We start from the raw sequence: 19,713 nt of genomic DNA on the forward strand, positions 1-19,713 counted from the left end.
AAGATACTTTAGAGATCATTGAATACATATTTCACAATTCTGGCTGAAAAAACACTTTTGAGTCATTTAAAAAATATCAGTGATGGGGGCACTAAGGTGGCTCAGTAGGGTAAGCAACCAAATCAGGTAATGATCTCAGGGTCATGATCTCACGTGGAGATCCACACTCAGCATGGAGCCCTCTTGTCCTTCTCCCTCCCTCTCTGTGCCCCTCCCCAACTGATGTGCATGTGCATTCTCTCTCTCTCTCAACTAAATGCATAAAATCTTTTTAAAAATTACCAATAATGAACCTCCATTTTAGAACAATTAAACCAGAATCTCCCAGAGTGGAAACAGCACTGATATTTGTTTAGGAAAAAAAAAAAAAAAGTCCTCAAGTGATTAAAACATGCAGTCTGGGTTGAGAACAACTGGTCTGGTATAACACTCTCATTTTACAGTTGAGAAAACTGAGAATCTTTACATATAAACTTTAGAAGACTTGGTCATCTGGCTCCCTGACTCAGAGTCACTGAGAGGAATCAGAGCAGAAGGCTGTTAGACGAAAGCGGAAAGACGGCAGACCATGACAGCTGAGAGCTTGGCAAGCACAGCATTACCATGGGGTATGGTAATGGATTTTCAAGATGGAGGTTATGACTCATCAAGATAAAAGTAAATTCCCTTTAGTGAACTATTTTTAAGAAGACAGGGAAGCGTTAATAGTCTTCAAGAAGATGTCTATCAAAAAAAAAAAAAAAAAAAAAACTTTAAAATAAATGTTTCCTCAGGACCTAAAAGATAATTTCCACTTTGGGAAAATTCAGTAGGTGGTTCCCCAGTGGTGCCAGACAAAAATAGCATCATCAGATTATGCCACAGTAATTGAGTGCAGGTCGTCTTTTGTGTAGTGGAAAGCGACTTGGACTCATATTTAAAACCCCTTGGACTCGTATTTAAAACTCAGATTCTCACCCTGGCCTGTATTTGCTGCACAATCTTGAAAGACATGGCATAGGCTTTCTTTTAAATTCTCTTAAATGGTCTCACTTAAGAATAGGAAAGGTAACAAATACCCAATAGGTTATAATGAAGACAAAATAGGGTTAAATGTATCTTGTGTAAATATTTATATATGTTCCATTCTAGAGAGGATATAAAAAATCTAGAGAAAAGAATTTGTATTTTATATTCATATTTTTGCATCTTTCAGATAGTCTATCTGGATTTTTTTTACTGCACTTTGTTTTTGTGGTTGTTTTATTGTTTGTACCTCAAAAAACTGGGTTTTGTATGATGTTAAACTTATAAACATTCATTTAGAATTTATTTTTACAAAGGTCAGAAAGACAAGGTGATAATGTTTTATACTTTAGTGGCAATGCTGCCAATTATCATTTATAAATATTTTAATTTGAAACTACGATCAGATTTTCAAAATAACTTACCATAAGACTAATTCATAAGTATGGAACTTGGGAGCAGTTTTTATTCTTAACCTCTCATTGAATTTCCGTGTCAAGTGAATACAAATATTATACTAAAATTGGAAAAGCACATGTAATGTTCAATTAGAATACAGAGGCATATAGCTAATAGGAAGAATAACCTGTCAATGGAATAAAATTACCCTAATCCTTTCAGGCAAAATTTTCAGTATAATCAAGGTAACTAATTGATAATGTTCTTTTTGCCCAAGTCCATATATTTAAATAACTATTTAAGTATGTATTTAGTGTAAGATATACTTTTGTTTCTTATGCCCTCTAAAGATTTAATATTCTTTTATATTATAAAATAAGCTCCGTTTTTCAGATTGAAATGATAAATATGTGTAGGAAATTACTGTCATATTGAAAGTTGACCAAAACATGTGTTGAAGTTTACATAAAGAACATTTGTCTGGATCACCTAATTATCTTGCTAAAGAAAATTGTACATTTGCGTATATATGTGTGTATGTATGTATTATTTCGCATACTTAAAAGGAGTTTCCTTTTTTTTTTTTTAAGATTTTATTTATTTGTTTGAGAGAGAGAGAGTATACATTGAGGAGGGGGAGGGGCAGAGAGAGAGAGAGAAGCAGGCTCCCCACTGATCAGGGGGCAAGATGGATGTGGGACTCCATCCTGGAACTCTGGGATTGTGATCTGAGCCAAAGGCAGATGCTTAATCAACTGAGCCACCCAGGCTCCTCAAAGGGAGTTTCTGCCAATGAGGAAATGATACATGAGGGGGTGCTTTCTGATAATGATAACAAATCAAACAACTGCATAAACCTTTCTTTGTGTCAGTCCTTAGTCTAAGTATTTTACATAGGTTATCTCAAAAGAACTCTATGGAATATCTCCATTTTGTAGATGAATAAACTGAGGAACAGAGTTTAGGTAACTTGACCAAAGTCATACAGTAAGAAAGAAGTGCCCAGCTCTGATTTGTGTCCAGGCAGTTTGTTTCTATAGACTATCCCCTTAACCACTGTACATACAACCTTGAAAATGTAAATGTCCTCTTTGAAATTAGATATGCTATTTTCATTTTAGCACCAAAACCTGAAATTCTTCTAACTGTCCTTTGATAAGATACAAAATTTGGCCATATATTTAGACATATATTAGATCTACATGTATTTCACAGAAAAATATGGCTAATTATTTTAAAATATCTGTCAAGTCTCTAAGATGACTTTATAGTAGTTGGAACAAAATACAAGTAGAAATAGTCCTAGGCACAATCTGCCAAATCTATTTAAGTTCAAAATTTTATTTGTCACTAAATTAAGCCATAGGCTTTCATGTCAGAAAAACTGAATTAGAATACTGCAAGTTGCTGATGCTATTGATTCTTGAAACAAGCTTCAGACTAGAAAACTCCTGCTAAAACAGCTCAGATTTTGCATATTCCTAGCATCAACCATGCTCACTTATTACAAAGGTCTTATTTCTCTAGAACGTGTGCCAGTGAACTACAACACACAGGTCAAAACCAGACAACACCTATTGTGTGTGTCCTGATGACCAAGAAGTACTTTTATATGGTTTAAAATGGTTGAAAAGTAATAAAAAGAATATTTTGTATCATGTGAAAACTCAAATTTTAGAGTCTATAAATACAGTTTCACTGGAACATTAGCCCCATTCATTTATTTACATATTGTCTATGATTGCATCCTCACTGCATAGATTTGAGTAGTAATAACAAATACTACCTGGCCTGCAAAGGCTAAAACATTTATATTGAGATCTTTATGGAAAACATCTACCACTTAAGACACCGAAATCTTCTTTCCCTGGGTTAAGTGGTGAATCAATTACTGCTTATTCAGAAAATAAGTGTATGAATTCCAGTGGTTTGTAGATTTTTTGATCTCTGTCATTGTATCCCTGACCATTTGTCCTCCTGGATCAAAATTAAAACTCAAGGTTTACACATTGACCTGGATTTTTCCTTGGTTACTGTGTTGATTCTACCAAATCTAGTTTTCGTCTGCTACCAAATTTAGTATTCCTCAGGAGCATTCCAGTATCCCCTTCTCCTGGTACAAGCCTCTCCTGTGGCTTCACAGTGACTCTGCTCTTAGCTCTTCCTCCTGATTTTACTTTTAGTTCATACGCTCCTTTTCCTCTTAAAATTTTACTTTATATTTGCAACACAATTTCCACTGGTGTGTGTTTTATAGACTATACTTCAATGACTTGATTTCTTTTGTACTGTGGAAGTATATTTGATAAAATATAAGAAATAGACATGAAGCAGGAGCATAGAGCAATTTCGATATATTCCATGATCACAATGTTTCCTAAAGTGTATGCATCACATATCCCTCTACCCTAAGTAGCCAATCATTCATTACAGGCTGCCATTGATCCTGCTGACACCTGGGTCTGGCAGAAGTTTTGTTGGGTTTTGGCTCTGTAAGAGTGAGTTTGAATGGAGATAACATATTTCAAGAGCTGTTTTTGTTTTGTTGTTTTTTTTTTAACTCACATGATCTGGCTAATGTTTATTAGATTGATAAATGCTCACCAGATGTCAGTTTGGGGGAAAAGCTGCTGTTTCATTGTGTAGGGACATCTAACTCAAAGTGCGTAGGAAGGAGTGGTCAGTGTGCTAAACTCCTGCCAGCTCAGAGAGAATACTTGAAACTTTTTGCTCAAAGGTCTTCTTAGAGCACAGTGCTGTCTCCATGTTTCTAAATAGCAAAACACTTATGGAGAAACAAGGGGTTCCTTGTTATGATCCCCGTTATTTTTGATAAAATAATAATTTTGTTTGTGAATCATGTCAGAGAAGATGAGTCTGTGGAAAAATGAAGGTTGACAAAGTACTGATTCTCAGTAAACTTAGACCCTACATTTCTGCAGTTTGGGTTTAGAAAAAGAGCAAGGAATAGAACACCAGAAGACGGTAAGGAAAAGGTTGTGTGGAAAAATAGATGCTTTCATAAGTATGACATGACACATCAAGAACATTTCAGGCTGAATGAATTACCTGCTTGCTTTCAAACAGGATTTAACAAAGGTCCATTCTTAGTTATGAGGCTTTTTGAGAATGAATACTATTATATCATATTTAAGTGTGCTATTTTAGTTTAAATGGCAGTGCTGATCTCAGAGCTGTAAAAAAGAATTAGACTAATGGTGTCAGAGTACAGGTCTTCAGAAGAACAGTTAAAAATTGGAGGTGTGATCTAAAAGTCTGCTTCAGAGACCTTCTCTGATGTGCACCATCTTTGTGGCATTGTCAGCAAAAACAGAAGCACAAGTGTGAGGAAGAAAGTCTGTTTTTTTCTACTTTTTTTCTTAATGATTAAATCTAAAATTGTCTTCAGCTTGTCTGAGGAGCTGCAGTTTTGACTGTCACTTTTCCAGTTTCATTGGTCAGGTAAAAAAAGAAGGCAACTTTGTACAACATGTCTTTAAAAATGTACGTGTTTCCTTGAACTGGAAGACTTCAGAAGACTAAAGAAAATAACCAGAGATAGACTGAATTATTGCTTTGTTATTTTATTCACTTTCTGGAACTACTTCTAATATTTTGTCTTTAAATAAAGATGCAAACACAAATAAATTCAACCTCAGGCAATATAATCAATCATCTTCAGTTTTGCCAGGAGAAAATGATCACTCCTTTCCTCCCTCTTCCTTCCTTTTTTCCCTTCCTTCCTCCCTCCCTTCCTTCCTTATAGACTTTATTTATTTATTTGAGAGAGAGACAGAGCAAGAGTGAGCACAAGCACGTGAAGGGTCAGAGGGAGAGGAAGAAACAGATTCCCCACTGAGTGGTGAACCCTACACTGGTCTCTACCCCAGGACCCCAAGATCAGGACCAAGTCACATGTTCAACCGAGTCACCAAAGTGCCCTGAAAATGATCCCTTTCTTGAACGTCACTTCTCCTTTTTTTTTTTTTTTTTGACATTCTTATCCTCTCCCCGCCATGGTTCTGAATAGAAAAATCACACTGCTATAAAATTTCCAACATAATTTTAAGTTGTCTCACCATTTCCCCAGAGTTAGAGAAAACTGTAAGGCAGCTGAGAACTGCTTTTTAAATCCATTATAGTTTTGCCATCTCATGTAAGGCTGGACTCCCACTGACTACTGTGTTCCATGGGCACTGCTGCTAGTAGTGGGGGCCGATCCCATTGTCCAGTGTAACTACTTGACTCTTAATTAAAATAAACTGACTCCATATGCCATCTTCTTGAAAGCAGTTTATCTAATTAAAAAAAAATTAAAGTGCAACATGGAGTGGACAGAACAAGGGAGCTAGACTGTAGATAATTCTACTCTATGTGACCATGGGCAACTTATATTGTCTCAATGATCATCAAGCATAAAATGAGGGATACTAATATACAAAAAGGATATAAGAAACCTGATAAGATGTTAGAACACAACTAATTAAACAGCCAACAGTATGTGAATAGTGTCTGATTTTATCCAAAAATTTATTATGAATTTTTTTTTAATTTTAATAAACATATAATGTATTTTTATCCCCAGGGGTACAGGTCTATGAATCGCCAGGTCTACACATTTCACAGCACTCATCAGAATGTTTTTATTTAGTTAATTAAAATGTCCTAGCAGAAGCTTAGAATTTTTTTCTATAGGAATTTATTCTATGGGATCCTTCATATAGTTAAAGCTTTTTAATATTTTGAATGATAATTTAATGATCTATAGCTTAATAACTTGTCCAGTTATTAGGTGGCTTTTCTGTTGTTGTTTTTCTTTTAATCTTCTTTTGGACAGTAATTAATGTCTGGAAATCAAATTGCTCTATGGAGCCAGAGGAAAACATCAATGTAGCACACTTAACTACAAAATTCTAAGTAAGTCTTAAAGTTCCCAGAAGACTGGAGTGGACATGCCTGAGGAGTGATTGTTCGTGGCACAGGAACTAAAACCGTAAACTGCTGACCTCTATTAGCATAGCAACAGAATTGTCTTCTTTGCAATTTCATTCTATTCTGCTCAAAATCTGGCACAAATAAAATCATAAAGTCTGTTTCCTGATGAAATTGCACAATTTTTGCCCAAATATTTGAACTTTAAGTTATATTATTTCTTTTGCACTTTCAAATTTAAATGAAACAAGACAGATAAGATGCAGAAAAGAGGAAGGAAGAAAGGCAAACGGGAGAAGAAAATAAAGGGGGAGAGACAGAGAAAGGAGAGAAGTAGAAAAGATGCTGGGAGGTGGAAATAAAGAGGAAAATTAAAGCATTATCCAGAGCAGCTACTCCTGGATAACTGTGTAGAAGGAGGGTCTTTGAAGAACAAAGAATATTGACTGCGAGGTACCAAATGATAAAGTGTTCTCCAGAATTCCAGCAGTTTTATTGGTGTTTGTTTCTTTCCCTGAATAAATACATTTCTAAATGCTTGAATGCCAAGTTCCAAAAGGTAATAGAATAGAACCGACTAATGACAGCTGTGAAAAACAAAGCCAGGTTAAAAGAAATACAGAAACTCAAATAATCAACCCCTCCATATAATTTGAACTTCGTTTTTGGCAGAAGCACAGAAGTTCTTTGCCCAGAAGTATAGAAGCTTTGAAACAGTAAATTCGGTTGTTTATTTTTTAAACTTGCCACATGGTTTCACTCAAAAAGCTAAGAACTTTGTTTTCTGTTTCAGAAGTGAGTACCACTTTTTGAAGGGGCAGGGGTGGTAAGGGGGTGGGGGGCATATATACTTCCTTAAAGCCTGATTTTACCCACCTGTAGCCATCACATTTCTGTTCTTGATTTTCTGTTGGTTGTCATTATAGACAAGAATAGTGTATTAAAAGCCATAGTTAAAGGTCTAGATGGGAAAATCAATAGGACACATTTTCCAAATAAAAATCAATAATACTTAAAACAACTTTTCTTACCTTAGAGGGAAATCCTATTGTGGTAAATAACTAAAATTCTCCATGTGCTATGACCATATCATGTCTGACTTATCATGTTCTTTTATATTTATATGAATGGTCATCAGACCAATTAATCCTGACAATACTAGTTCCTGAATAGGAATACACTAATGTGAAAGACACTTGGATACATGAATTAACACAGAAGATATTTTAACTGCAATTATCAGATGTATTTTATTGTGCAATGACTGCAACATAATCTGAAGGGAAAGTCACTAATTATTTTTTTTTTTTTTTTTTTTTTTTTTGAGAGAGAGAGATCACAAGTAGGCAGAGAGGCAGGCAGAGAGAGAGGGGGAAGCAGGCTCTCTGCTGAGCAGAGAGCCCGATGCGGGCCTCGATCCCAGGACCCTGAGACCATGACCTGAGCTGAAGGCAGAGGCTTAACCCACTGAGCCACCCAGGCACCCCCTGCCACTAAAATTTTTAAAAAGAGTAGCAGCGCTCATTTTTTGACACCAATTAATGGAGTTAATTGGCTTGTTTGTGGCCTTTCAAAACCTTGCTGATAATCAAGTTAGCTTATGATTGAAGATTAGTGCTAGTTCCAGAACAGGGCAAACTCAGTACCTTTAAGTAAGTGTAACAACAAAAATGAGAGGTACTGGGGCACCTGGGTGGCTCAGTGGGTTAAGCCTCTGCCTTCGGCTCAGGTCATGATTTCAGGGTCCTGGAATCGAGCCCCACATCGGGCTCTCTGCTCAGCAGGGAGCCTGCTTCCCCCTCTCTCTCTGCCTGTCTCTCTGCCTACTTGTGATCTCTCTCTCTGTCAATTAAATAAATAAAATCTTAAAAAAAAAAAATGAGAGGTACTATTCACTCTGTGAGATACATTGTGCCAGATGTTTTGTACACATCATTTTTAGTCTTGAAAATAGCCCTATAAGTTGCACACATTAAAAGCCTGAGGAATCTGAGATATTAGGGGAAAAACTCACAGAGTAAGGAACAGACTTAAATTTCAAACCTACTACTTTATGTTTCATTATCCATTACAAATGCTTGTATAATTTATTAAATCATGGCAGAAGGATGAACCAAAGTTTGAAATCATGCATAACTCATTGCTTTAACTTCTCTGCCTATAATTTTCATAGAGCAATTATTCTTCAAGTCATTCTGAGGTAAGTATATAATATACAAATAGGAATTTTCCACCATCAGCTATATCAGGACTATTTGTCAAGTTTTAAAAATTTTTTTGTTCATTATGTTTTTTTCTTTCCCACAATATAATTTTATAATTATTTTTAGTATATACCAATGATTTATGGTATGCATGAGTAAATCTGTTTCTCTGATTTTCTGAGGCTGTTGGGGTTTCTGAGAACATTGAAGTCATTAATGTATGGGTCTTAGTAGGTCACTGGGAGGTCCTTACTTTTCTCTGACTTGAACTGAAAGCTAGAGTGGAAAAGATAAACCGACAGGCCGTTTTTCAGGGCAATCAGGCCAGGTCAGTCCAAGGCTGTGGACTGTACAACAGATATCAGATACATAGAAAATATTAACAAGAATCTAAATCCCTGCCCTGCTTATGCTTGATTTCTTCACTTCTACCCTGTCACCTCTCATTCAAATATACTTCATATATACTTCATAAACTCACTTTGTGAATTTTAAAGAAATATAGTTTTGTGCTTTATAGTTCCTTGGTTAATAATTTCATGGGTTCATATTAATATTTTGTCTGAAGGTTTTAAGATTATTCATTTATTTCACATGTTTAGATATACATCTCTATTATAATCATCCTTATTTTAAATCTTGTTGCTTTAACTTTTAACTTAGATTTTATATTGTATTTTCTAGTTATGTGTACCTGTTTTAAAATTATTTGTCTCAGTTTTTTTTTTTACTCTAAAGTTTTAATTTTATCTGATTTTTTTCTTTTTTCTTTTTTTTTGGATTTTTAGATTTTTTTTTTTTTTTTTTTGACAGAGATCACAAGTAGGCAGAGAAGCAGGCAGAGAGAGAGAGGGAGAAGCAGGCTCCCTGCTGAGCAGAGAGCCCGATGAAGGGCTCCATCCCAGGACCCTTGGACCATGACCTGAGGCTTTAACCCACTGAGCCACCCAGGCGCCCCTTACCTGATTTTTTCTTATTCTAGTTTTCATTTGGCTTTTCTCCTTTTCCTCTTCTTTTTTCTCCTTACTGGATAGTTTTTGCTTTTATGATTGCTGACAGGATTATGACTCTAATGCTGGTAATATGAAAAAAGCCCAAACCATCAAAGGGAGGCTGAGGGCTTTCTTACCCGCAGACTTTTCAATGGCAACCCTCTGACCCCTGAAGGGGATTTTCTAACTCATCGAAGAATGGTTCCCCAAGAAAACTCACCTTGGGAAATCTTGTTAATTCCACCCAGGGCTAGAAATCACCATGCAGATGTCACTCTTGATTTATTAGGATGATGTTGCCCTCTGAAAGATAGCTCACATCGTTCAGTCATAGTATGAGAAATTGTTTTAAAAACTTGTTGTCAACAATGTGAATAATTACTGGATTTTATGTGCAGGAGGCACACATGTTATAGTTTACCATCATTCAGGAAAAACATGTTACCTGGATTGTTCCAGTGGAGATAAACCCTCCATGTGCTGCATAAAACCTGAACCTGTGAAAGGAATACTTGGTATTGAATGTCCGGATGGAAGCCAAGGGAACAAAAGTATACCATTAAATACTAGTTTTTTTCTGGGATACCTGTCTTTGGCAGCCTTCTCTTTTCACTCTTTTCATTCTTGATTGATATAATCCAATTTCTATTATATTACTTAGCAACTCTCTGCTGGTATTTGTATCAAATATTTAATAATTATTTTATATGGAAAGTATAAAACCCATATTCCAGTTTGTATCTCTCTCCTGACCTCCAGACATTTGTATTCAATTATCTAAGTAAGGATACATCCACCTAGATATTTGATATGTACCTTTAATTCAATGTGTCTACAACGTTGCTTGCTAATTCCACTAATCTTCCCAAGGATCATTTCTTCTTGAGTTTCCTATTTCAGGTGATCAGTCATCCATGGTAGAATCTGAGGGTTCTTGACTCCTCCTTTTTCTTCCATCCCATGTCCAATCTGTATTCAAATTCTGTCAAATCTACCTTGCTATGGCTTTACAAACCACAAACATAGTCCACCTCCCTTTTCGTGCTCTTGGAGTGATGACCAATGTGTCTTACCTGGCATGTCAGTTATCAATTTATTGCCTCTCAATTCCAAAGTCATCACGCATTGCCTTCTCTTTAAAAATGTATCTGGGATCTTTAAATTATTTTCTCTTGCCAGTTGGCATGACGGTAAGCTTTTCCAGCAGAAGATGTTAGATAGACATTGTAAGAGAAACAGGTTTTCATTTCCTTAGTTAGGTGTGTTAGCATCTGTGGCTTCTTTATCACCCAGTCCTGTAGTTCATAATGGCCAGCATTTCTGTGGGACACTTCCTTAAGTGGTTTTGCAGTGGAGTGCCTCAGTAGGACACTGCCAAGTTAACAGCTTTCCCAGCACCATAGAGGACATATTTCCAGCAAGTTCCCCAGGAGCAACACCATAGTAATTTCTTTGACATGCAGTGTTTCAGAACCATGCCCTCCAGTAAAGTCTGTGTCTCAGCTCTGGATGGAAAATGGAGAGACGGAGGAAGGAATGGGGTCTTATCCCAGCCCTAGTGCTACATATGTGTATATATATTTTTTTTTTCTTCCATTGTTATTTGTGTCTGCTCCTTCCATTTGCTATTCCTACATTTTATAAGTTCTCTTTATCTCTTACTAGGCTATTTTCTATTACTCCACTTCTCTGTTGTAGTTAATACTTATATATATTGAACTTCCCCTATTCAAATTGCTGTGTTGTTTCTCTTTCTTGATTTATCCGGACTTCTTAGACAACTATAATACCAGTCCTTCAGTTTCCTACCATTCCCACTTTGATTCATTTTCTCTTTTCATCTGAAGAAAAAAGTGAAAATGACACAGTTCAGGAACTTGTATCTGTCCTTTGGCATTTTGGAGAGATTGCCGCCTTAAGTTGAAATGCCCTTTTTCTTCCCATGCACCTTCCATCTGGCTAATAATTAACCACAGTCACTAAACTAGGCACTGGGGACTCAGCAATGAATATACTGAAGTCTCTGCCCTCATGGAACTTATATATTTATGTATGGAAACAGACAATAAATAAGGATAGATATTGATGTTAAAGGGCAAAAAAAAAAAAAAAAAACCCTACTATGAGAAAAAAAGTGATGCAAATTAGAGGAAGTAGATCTGCTGCTTATATGAGGTACTGTATCCCTGGGAATAGGCTGGTTATACTGTGATAATAAGCAGACCCCACATCTCAGAGGTTTGCTACAATAAATATTTAATTATGGCTGAAACTCCCTGTCAGTCACAGGGCATGTTTTTTTACCTCTAGGGCTCAGGTTAAGAGCAGCTTCTATGCACACCATCGCAGGCATCTGGGCTGTGGGAAATGAGATGCGAACAACAATGTAAAGATTCTCAAAGCTTCTGCTTGGAAGAACACATACCACTTACCTTCACATGTTGTTGGACAAAATAAGTCGTATGGCCAAACCTAAAGTCAAGTCTCCTCCTGGGATAGTGAATAAACTGTGAGCAAAAATACAACCTCACATAGATGATAAAATCTTTTATAAGGAAGTGTTATCTGATCAGTGAGACAAGAAAGAAGTAAATGAAGGAATTGTGAGGATATCCAGGGTGAGATCACTCCATAACAGGCACAAAAAGACTACTTGTATTCTTTTTGTTTTAAGCGAAAACACTTTAAGTACAGAGAAAATGATTCTTTTAATAGTAATTCTCTTGACAGTAATTGCTGTGATATGTCATGTCATGTATAGTTAGCATGTGAAAAAAATGAATCAGGCACATTTCCTAATAATAATTATTCTAGTGAATGATGATTCAAATAGACAAGAGGATAGGAGCTTCCTTAAGTGCTTATCTGTCTTGAAACTTAATGAAAGTTTTGTGTTTTAAACATAATATCCTAAAAGTCTGTTTTTGTGAAACACTTTCTCAGATACACTTGATTTTGCCACTGAGAGAGTCTTATTAAAAACCTTGTTATTCAGTTGATCCTTTTCTAAAATGAATTTTTCTTGCTATGTAGAGACAGAATTTATGAATCAATACAAACTGAATTTGGTTTAATATCGTATACAAATATTTAACTTTGTATAAATAATTTAAACTATTCATCTACATTTATATCTACATATATAATATAACCATGTTATGTCATATTTGCCATATTTATATCTTGCTTTTGTTACATGAATAAATGTGATCTTTGATTAATCTATATGCTAACTTCTGAGCTTTTCCATGGCAAAACTTATTTTTAATGTTTTATTGCTGATTTTTAAAGTAATGAATAATTTATAAACAATTGCAGTTATAACTATCTACAAACCTGGGTAACCACTGTTTAGAGGTTATCAAATGCTCTTATGTTCATGAAAATCTTGAGCATGGTGCTCTTTTAGTGAAAGTATTTCACTGTATTTTAATTTCCTTTATTGGCTTAAATATAAATTTTCCTCGTTGTCTTAAATATTAGAATTCTTTTAAATGTAATGATTTTCAGCAACATTTTTCTATAAAAGTATGCATTATTCATAACATTCTCATATTTTTTAATTGCTCCCATTCTAGTTGTACTTGCTTTCATTTCTAAACTCCGTAAATTTGTTTCCTCTCTTGATTAGAGTTGTCAGCACCTTATCAATATAATGTATTTTGAGGAATTAAATGTTAGTTTTGTCAATCTTATAGTTATCCAGTTTTCTTAGCACTTTATTTCTGCTTTTAACTTTCATTTTCTATTTTTTTCCATTTATTTATTTTCTTTATCCTCAAGTTCAAAGATAGAAAATGCTACTGGAAACTCCCAAGCTCTTTTCATCACGTCTTCAATTCCTTTACTATTTTCTCCTTTTATATAGAAACTGTTGAAGACAAGACCACTTTTTCCTGTGGTCATGGAGGCATTCCTTTTAATCATCATGGATTTCAGCATAGGATTGTAATGCAAGAGTGCCACGAAGAAGAGTCCCATGCACTGTATTGTTTTAATACAAACTTTTATCTCTTTGTTTCACACAGATCCCTTCTAATCTTTTCCGGTTTATTGACTTTTATGCCCAGATTCCATCTTTATGTAATCCTGGTCCCTACTTTTGTTCATGAATTCTCAAAGTGAGAATATAGAAGATAAAGAAAGTGTTCTAGCTTTTTGCTCCTCACTTTCCATGACTCAGAATTGATAAATGGGATTTTACTTTGAAGTCAGTTTACATTTTATATTATTTACTATGTTTATATTATTTATAAATTAATAAGTATATGTTTATATTATTATATAATTATAATAGACATAATTTCAGGATACTAAGATTAATAGGGATTTCCAGTGTTATATTATTCCAAATTGGTTAAAATACAAATGCTTGAAACTATGTTCAGATACTGAAATTGAAGAGAAAAAACCACATAATTTCAAACGTGGTCCTAAGGCTTTACTAAAGCTCTGTTTATATGGAAGTCAATTAATTAGGAAGGTGTTAATTAAACTCTCAGGTATTGAATTTGAAAAGCAAAGGTACCCTTGGCTAATAGCATATTTACCTCAGCGTCAGAAGATTGCCTGCTCCCATACCCCACAAAAAAACACAAGATTTCCATCTATTCTCAACTTGTGAAGCACTTTTCGTACTCAAGTGTACTCGTAAAATGTTTTCTTGAAACTGCTATTTCAATTTTTAATATTGAATTTTTTAAAAATGGTAAAATATTTGAAAGGTTTTAGTACATGTATCTGAAATATTCCCGTTTAGGAACACAATCCTCATGTGGCTTGTGTTAATACTCTTTCTGAAATTTAGCTAATATTGATTCAGAAATACAACATAGGAGTTTAGGAAGAACACAGTCACAGATTTGTTAGCATCTCATGTCTCCTTTGTTGACAGCTGATTTTCCCTTTTTAACATTGATCCTACCCCCTCAAATATGCATATTGGGCATTAGTTTCTTGCCTTGTTGAAATACTTTTCTGACTTATTTTCAAAAGTACATATGTCAATAAACTCATCAGTAATATACTATGATTGACCACAGAAGTACCACTTATTATTTTTTAATTAAGCTACTATAGAGTTCTAATGATTTGTCTAATAAGTTTACCTAGAATCCATATTAGTGGACTTTACTATCTTCCTTTATCTCTTTTCCAGATGGTTTCCACATTGGGTCCCCTGCTCAGTAGGGAGTCTGTTTGTCCCTCTCCCTCAGCCCCTACCCCCCCACCGCCCCCAACCCTGTCTTGTGCCCTCTCTTTCCCTCTCACTCTCTCTCTCAAATAAATAAATGAAATCTTAAAAAAGAAAAAAGAATAAAAGGCAATGTTTGATGTTGTTCACTGTCTAATACTGAGCTCTATGCCTGGCCCATAATAGGCAAACAAAAGACATTTGTTGAATGCTGACTGTAAACCTCCCTGCATTTTTTTTTTTTTTGGTGCTAAATATTACTTAAAACTATTTTTACATCTTCTTCTATCCTTATTTTCATTCTCAGTACATACCGAAACAGTAATAGATAACATTTGTTTAGTGTTTTTGTGTTTTTTTGTTTGTTTTGTGTGTGTGTGTGTGTGTTATCACCTATCCTTATAAGTTTGTCAGGTTTGTATTTCCCCGAAATTTTTTAAAAAGAAACTATCAGTGTTAGCAAGTAGTTTTTTCCCTCAAGTCATGCAACTAATGAGAATCAGAGTCAGAATTAAAACTGAGTTCTACTTGAGTTCACTGTCCTCTGCTTCTAAAACTTTTCAACTTAAGTACCAGTAGTAACAGAGGATATTTATGTTACTACACTGTGTAATAATAAAGGGCAGAGATAGGATTTGAAACCATATAATACAGCTTTAGAATTTGTTCTCTTAACCATTCTCCTTAAATTCAGAGGGAGAATATGAACATGCATCCCTCAGTGAAGTATTGATATTTTACCTATAGTGCGATGAACTAAGGTACATGTTCTTTCACTTGTCTATAGGAGCATGTTTGAGGACTATTAGACAAAATAAGTTTGGTTGAATAAAGTCTCATGTCATAGAATGTGGCATTTGTGTTGTGGGCTTGAACCTAAACTGTGGTACGTAGTAGCTGTGTGAAGGAAGACTGAGAAGAAAGCCTGGGTACTGAGTCCCGGGGAGGTATATAGAAGTGGGAAAGATTTAGAAGGTGAAAAGAGATAGTCTGTATATTATATACATAGTATGTATTATTGTAAGTATTACAGTATGTAATGTCTTTGGTCTACACATGAAATGTATAGTATTCACCAAAGCTTTTTTGAATAGGGCTAGAAGGGGATGAGGGAGAGGAGTGATTAAGAACTGAGTAGTGTTTAAGATGTGTTCAAGTCAAGAGCAAAACCTGCCAGAATAGGCACAGCCACATATTTATTATCTTTCCTAATACTTAATGCAAAAATCTTACCTTCCATAATTTGTATGCTTTCATATATCAGGAGTAGTCCTCGCTCCCACAAAAGCTTCAAATAAATGATGATCCTAAAAGATATTCCCCGTTTATCATGAAGGTTTTCCAATCTTCACTGCGCAACTTATCCACAGTATAATGCAGCTTCTTCAGTAAACATCCATCTCAGAGAGAAAGTCAGAGAACACATTAATATATCATTTTGAGGGTAAAAAATAAATATGGGGAAATAAGGCCTTGCCCCATATCACGTAATTATATTGATATTTCTGGTTGAGGACCCAGGATTCTAAATCCATGTTCCTATAGCTAAAATAAAGATTCCACAAACAGGTCTGGCTAGAAGCATATATAACTACACTGATTTGAAAAGCTAATTTGCTTGATAGTGAGCCAAAAATCCAAATGAAAAATTTTATTTTTTTAAACCTCTGAAGTTTCAAACTAAAACCTTCCCTTGGACTAAAATAAGATATATGATTGCTGGTACAGAGATCAGACTTATTTTCCTATTTCAATCCTTTTTATCTCACTTTGTTTCTCTACCACATTGAAAAGAAAGCTGATTTCTATGGCTTTAAAGAAGACCTTAAACTTATTTTTCATTAGTTTCTAACTTCTACCTTAGGGTTTTTCTATCTTTCTCACATCAGCCACAATTTGTAGACTTTACTCTCCTTGTCTGATGCAATCAGTGTAAATGAAATGGGGAATCGAAAGGTCATTACCTTTCTAATCCAGGAAACACCATCTCATTTTTACTTTCTACAGTGTCTCCTAAACCATAAGCCTTTGTTCATCAGTGATTAAAAATTTGGAACTGTAGTGATTTTAGATATATAGACATTTTTCTGCTTAATGCTCTGTAACATCAAAGTTTTCCTTAGAACATTATGGCAAAATAATTCACTCTGGTTTGTAAGATACTAGTTATTTTTTTTTAAACTTGCATTCCTTATTTAAATAGAAAATTGCAACAGTGTTATAATTTTTAAAAAGAACTATGTCATGAAATAGATTGGCCTTTAAAATCAATGATACTCATTTCATATTTTACTATATTATAGTATGTTTCTAGATAAGTTTTATGCTTATTAATACATGTATCCTGAACAGAGTCTTTAAATGGGTGAAATAATATTCAATTGGCCATCAATAAAAATCTCTGGTATTTTTGTTCCTGCCAACTTCTAAGTATTTTTGTTTGTGATACAGGAGATATATATATGTGTGTGTGTGTGTGTGTGTGTGTGTGTATGTGTGTGTGTGTGTGTATATATATATATATATATATATATATATATATAGATTATAACAGAAGATTATTTCTTGGCAGAGATTTTAATTTCTCACCAATTGTTATCTCTTTCTCCCTGTTAGTAATAGAACCCTCCACACCCAACTTCTAGTAAGTCCCATGGCTAAAGCTAAAAGACCTCCCATAGAGTTAGGTATGACCATGTGGAGAAACCCTTGCTACAGAAATGTAAGCAGAGGTGTTCTGTGCAACTTTCATGTTATTTCCATAAAAGGAAACTGCTTGTACTCATTTCATCCTTCATTCCTTTCCACTGGCTATGAGCTTGAGATTCCTGTAAGTGCTACCTTAGACCCAGAGTGGGAAATCACTTTTTGTGGACAGTAGAAGTTCTTACCAACTTGAGTCCCTGAATAAAGATATGAAGTAGAGATGCCCTTGATAACTTGCCTACCTGGAAAATTGTGTAAAAGAGAAATAATCTTAGGTATTACTTAAACTTCATACACTGCAAACTCAGCATTACAAATGAATATGATTATACTGTAAAAGACAAAGTTAAGCATTATAATATTCTTTGTCTCTCAAATAATTCTACAATACCTGTACACTCCACAAGCAAAAAGCAATGAGCTACTAATTTAAAATGTCAAACGTTCATATACCCTTCTCTCTCTAGAAAAGAATAATTAGTTGGGAGTGTTCAAAAATGAAATAACCTTAGGTATGATTATCTTTGTTAATATAGGATTATAATCATGGAGAGTTTTATTATAAAATCGTAGATACCCATTCCAATGAGTTTAAGTAAAATAGGAATGTATTGTAATATGGAAAATATGAAGGGATTAACTGCAAGAAGTTGTGACCACAATTTAAGTGTAAGTTTACAGTTTCTCCATTTCTTCGTGTGGCTGTGAATCTTTTCACTTCTTCTCTCTCTATACATTTGTTCAGTTTTTCTCTCTGAAGACTGGCTTCTGAGGCAGGGTGTTTCATTTTTGTTTACCATAATTTTTACTTGACCATTCATTGTTTTAGCCATCATTGGCACCAACAATAGTGCCAGTAATACGAATACCCTTGATACTAATCTTGACATCTAACTAATTCACTCTTCTATCATCATTCCAAATTCTAAGAAGAAAAACTAATGATTTGTCCATTGAGGATCAGGTGTTCATTCTTAGGTTCCCAATCCTCTCCCTTATCTGAAGGGAGGTTGGGTGTGGGTATGTTATCTGGAGGACAACAACTGGGATATCTAGCAACAAACTTAAAAAAGAAATCATATAGGAAAGAAGGAATTATGTTTTAGGTAACTCTTGGGTATTCTAAAGCATAAAGTGTGCCTATGAGGAAAGGAGTACACATGTGGGTTTAATTATTTCTATCAAGAACCATATTTGAAATAAGAATTAGGTTACTGTTTCTCCTATATTAACTGACATTATACTAATTATGATCAACTGAAGTTTGAAAAAGAGTGTCTAGAGGAAGAGGTAGTTATCACTATAAAGATGAGTGCCACAAATAATTTCCAAGGAAAGTATTTACTCAGCAGTTTCAATTATTTAAAAAATATTTCCATAACAGGCATGTGTGTCTTGAAACAGGCCACTTTGACTTGAGTTCTTTGATAAATTCATCTTTAGCCATTTTCACCCAGTCATTAAGTCACAGACTCAGATAATGTATTTTAGTCTTACTTGATTTGCTATATCTACTTCTTCCAAAAAACAAAAACCCTAACATGTTTTCTGTAATTCATATAGTTCTTTTACAAATCTAAATCATTCAGCCTTTATGATAACCTGTTCTATAATGAAACATTCTTCCACTCAGTGATTGAAATGTTAATCCAAATGAAATCCAGTGATTTCATTTATTTATACACTATTTACCATCTTAGAAAAAGTGAGATCATTAAAAAGTGAAGTTGCTGGTTGCTGGGCTGGAGAGATATATTTGTGGTACTGATTTTTATACTGTTATTCATTCTGTATGGAGGGAAAGAAATCATTAAGGGATATCAGGATTCTTTTTTTCTTTTCACAGTTATTGTATCTACTTATAAGTAATAACCAAGTCCATTCTTGAGATGAATTTTAGATTGTCAATTTAAAAAACATATTCCAAATTGTAAGAGTAAGGTATTATATGGATTTCTGAAATGAAACAATTCTACGAGGACATTACTGACAAAACTATTATACTATACACATGAAACTTAAATGGTTGGATCTTTTCATTTGACTTGCCAAATACATAGCTACCTGCTCTTTGTTGAAAGTGGATCTACTAATGATTTTTTTTAAAGATAAATAGATCTACAATTACATGGATTCTGGTCTCCATTACTCTAGCATTGCGTTTGGTTAATATACCATGAAGAATCTTGTACTTCCCTGCTAAATCATAGTAATACAGATAGGTCGGAGCTTTTTACTAAGGTAGAGAGCACACACAATATATTACCTCTTAACACATTTT

This window comes from Martes martes (assembly GCF_963455335.1).
Source record: "Martes martes genome assembly, chromosome: 8".
In the NCBI taxonomy this organism is placed as follows: Eukaryota; Metazoa; Chordata; class Mammalia; order Carnivora; family Mustelidae; genus Martes; species Martes martes.